This window comes from Morus notabilis, unplaced genomic scaffold, assembly GCF_000414095.1.
Source record: "Morus notabilis unplaced genomic scaffold, ASM41409v2 Scaffold1855, whole genome shotgun sequence".
Lineage (NCBI taxonomy): Eukaryota > Viridiplantae > Streptophyta > Magnoliopsida > Rosales > Moraceae > Morus > Morus notabilis.
The window spans coordinates 84,529-89,030 of record NW_010365510.1 but is presented as its reverse complement, the minus strand read 5'-3'; positions in this window follow the sequence as shown (position 1 = coordinate 89,030).

Below are 4,502 nucleotides of genomic sequence, written 5' to 3'. Positions count from 1 at the left end.
CGCATCATCACACCATAAAACTATCTCTTATGATTTTTAATAAACATGTTCCTGGCGAGAAATATAATTAACTCAATTGTAGACTCACTCAATACTATTAGTAGGATAATTACTCGGTGACGTAATGCTTCATGAACACGGTACATCGTCTTTTTAGAGAATTCAGTTCATAATAACATCAAATAACAAATCTCAATTAATTTCTTATCGAGAAACCCTATGTTGGGGTCAAAATCTGTCTTAACTCCAATACTCAAATGATTCTCAAGAATTATTCTTATGAAATTCTCAAGATTTGATATTTTTCTCTCTCTAGATTCTAGTAAGATTTCTTCAAATGGCTATAGAGATCCCTTTTTTTTGTTGGGATACGGGTATTTATAAGTTTTCATTCCATGTTCTGAGCTTTCTAAAGATCTGTCCACATAAGCTTTTTAATTCTTTGACTCGAAGATCTTTTTCTTTTTAGTAAATCTTTTCGGTTGGTTTGAAACTTCTAGACAACCACAACTTCCGCGAGATCTTTGTATTCCTTTTCTTTTATTAAAACATCGTTGTTCTCTTTTTATATCAAATAACCTCGATTTGATTTGGTTCATACTTTATCCCCATACCATATTTTGCATTATCCTAAAAAAAGAAAGAAACCTGTTGGGGCCCGGTAGATTTGGTTGGTACGAGGTATACATGTGCAAGTATTAGATTTTGTGATGTCAATGCTGACGAAGACGAAACACGTGGCAGCGTTCACAGAAGAGCTTTGTACGATAGGACCTCTAACAAAGAAGAGGGGATCGGTTAGGCTCAAAGTAAACTGAAGAAATCAGATTTTAGGACCTACTTTGTTGCCAAGTCTCTGAGGCACTTGATAAGGCTGTTTAAGAAGAGGAATGCTCTGAGGAGAAGCACGGGTTACCTCCGGAGTGGATGTCTGACTCGTAAAGTGTGGATAAGGCTATTTCAGAGGAGGGCTCAGAGAACAAGCACGGGTTGCCTCTGAGAATGTGTATCAACAAATGAAGTTTATGGTTTTCTGAAAGTGTACTCCAAGACGGCGGAGTCCAGCCACGGAGGTGGATTTTTGGACCTCTGGAGAAACCTCAGAAACTTCAAATGTAACTTGTGGACGAGTTTGGATGGATCAAACAAAGTGTTCTGAAACTTTTTGTGAAATTTCTATGAAGAACTTCAAACCCGAAGAGCACAAGTTTGAAGAACAACTCTTAGAGGGATGAACTCAAGTTGTAATCTCTCAGAAAGAATGTGTGTCAAAAAAAGTCTCAGAAGTGTAATCAGTTCTCCTGAAATGAAGAAGCTAAGGGGTATTTATAGGAGAAGGTTTGTGAGTCTTGTGTGGTTGCTCCGGAGCCGTACAATCATGTCTTGCCAGAGGCTTGTACAAACCATTTCCCTCTGGAGCACCTGCATCAGGTGACTTTCCTCTTTGACAAATAAATTGGCCAAAAATGGTTGTATTTGGAGACCAAATCCGGAATTCTTACTGACATTGGACCTTCCCCAGGTTTGGACATCATGGAGTGTTTGACTGAATTTGGTGCTCCAAGGGCGCTGCTATTCTCAAAGGTCTGAACACACGTCAAACTAGCTCCAGAACTCCACCTTCCAATTTTGGCTAAACAGCCGTCACTGGAGCACCTAACACATTCAATCTCCATGGAGCACTAGATACATTCAATCTTCATGGAGCACTGGAAGAAGCTTCAGATACAGGAGAGTCTCTTGGAGCATAGGAGGTATCTTTGGTCATAGAGGAGTTTCTTAGAGCATGAGAAGTATCTCCGTAGTGGCATAGGTGGTGATGCCTCCGTGGCGGCATCCATAATGACGCCTCTGGAGTAACGACTGCTACAGAGACGATCCTTATCAACTCTGGAGGAAGCTGCCCTGGAGCATAAAAACTTCCGTCTGGCATCAGAGGGGAAGGTTTCATGACTTAAAGTCTGGACTTTCAAGTCTCCAAAGGCTGAGGAAAGGGTTTTTAAGACTCCTAAAAGGTAGACAAAGGCTTTTAGAGGTTGGATTCTCCATGACTCATTCATTCCTTAGCCCAATTATTTTAAATCCCTCAAGCGAGACAAAATTGAATCGGGTTAAAAAATAAATAGGCCTATTCGATTACCCATATCCCACCAACCACAGCCCATGCGAGTTCCCCGAGCGTAGTTTAGGTCCACGTATCGAGCCAATCTCGTCATGGGACAGAATCATTGGGTCTGGACTCTTGTACGGGCCTGATACAAAAATGACCCTCAACAAAACCCTATTTTGCATTCTCAATCCAATTTAACCTTTAAACAATATTCTAATTTTTTCTCAACATGAGAACTCCATGATTATTCCTTGACTTTGAGTCCTAGTTTCATCAATTTATACACACAATATCAATTCCCAAAAGCACCTTAAATTCTCATACAAAATCTCATAAATTTTCAATCCAATCAAACTCATACCGTAACAAGGATCTAGAAAGTTTATCCTTTGATCTCTTATGAATGGTGATGGCTAAACTCTCCTAGATCTCTTTCTCCTAAGAAATCTAATGTGTTTTGAGTGAGAGAAAGAGAAAGAAAGAGGGAGAAACGCTTTTTGATGAGTGTTTAGGTGATTTTTGGGTTATGAGGCTAAGTTAACCTTTTATATTGTGTTTCTAGTCTCAAACTTAATTTGGCGTGGGTAGGTGATCTAAGGGTCCAAAATTGATTTAGGGTTAAAGATTGAGTGATTGGAACTCAAAAACTCGCTGAAAAGTATTTTTCAGATTTCTTTTCCGTGGACCTAGTTACGCTAGGCCATGAGCACTGCAGCATCACTGGTGGATACCACGGCGCCCGTGTCTCGGGTTTCAGTGTATTCGGACGTCTGGTCAGTATTTTAATCATAACTTTTTACGTCAATATTAAAATTAAGTGATTCAAGTAGTGTTTGAAAGATAAAAAGGATCTACAACTTTGTGTAAAATATGTTTTTCCTAATTCAAACATTTTAAAGGTAAAACATGGCACATAAAGTAACATTATCACTATATGTTATATCTAACCTTAACGATCACAAAACTTATACCATATTATATACATGCATATGATCAATATATCACCATCTAATAATCAAACTTCAAAATTTGACATGAATTTTCTCAAGCATAAACGGTCCCTTACTCCGTCACCTATAACTTTACTCAATAAACTATTAAAACGTCATATCACATCATAATAAATCTCGAGTTGTTGACGTCTAAGTCCTACTAAACGCTATAAGTTTTGGTTTTTCATAAATCTAGCACGATAAGAATGATTTTGTTTAAATAGAGATCAATTAATATTAATACTTTATTACATTTCCCTTTACTAGATAAATCATCCAACCTCACATATTGGAATTTTATATCATAAATCTTTTTCTTTTCTTTATTTCTCTCACCTTTCTAATCCAAAAAAGTTACAGTTGCATACAATAATGTACCCATAAATGTTATATCAAATTTGAATCAAATTTGCATCAATCTATATTGATTGAAGTCTCGTTCACTTCGTGGATTTGAATTTTCAATTCGAGCTAAGATATGATATTTTTTAAGAGCTTTTCACTATAGCAGAAAAAATTAGATGTGACATTTTCTGAGAACTTTTTACTGTAGAAACCTAAAATTAAAAACTCGAATTAGTAAAATGAACGAAGCCTGACTATTTCTATTATATTGTTTCTAGAAAATACAATTATTTTTGGTTTTTTAAAAATTCATTTTTAATTTAATATAAAGTTGTAATTTTTTATTACTTAAAATTTCTAATTGAGTTTATTTATTAAGGTCATTAAACACCTTAACACCGTGATCATGATTGTGATGGTGACTTGATCATGGTCATCATAAATTGTCAAAAAAAAAAAAATCATCGTATTTATTTTAATTTTTGTTCATTGGGATCGTAAGAATATGTTGACAGAAAGACTTGTAAAACAAAAATTTGTACTCCTACGATCAAATTAGTAAAGATGGAGATAAAAGTGGAACAATAACAAAAATAAGAGAGAACGCTTATAGCATGTTTACTTAAAAGAATTGAGAAATAGAAGTGGAGAATGAGAGTCAATCTCATGTTTACTTATTTTTTTTATTTTAAAATAAAAGTGAAATTGGTAGGCCTCACTCAAAGTCAGAATTGAAAAATGAAATTAGTACTCTCATGTTTCCCTTGAGATTGGCTTTCTCATTCTTTATATTAACATTAAATTACTATCATACTATTATTTTACTTATAAATATAAAATTAAAATTAAAATCAAAAAAATAATAATTACAATATATATTTATTATTTTATTTACCTAATATTATAATATTACCATAATTATTGTTAATTTTTAATAGAATAAATATGTACTTTATTTGTTTAATAAATTAATAAATATATTTCAATTTTTTTAAACTATTTTTTATTTTTATTTAGTTTATTTAAATTTTTAGAATTAATAATTGTATAATTTA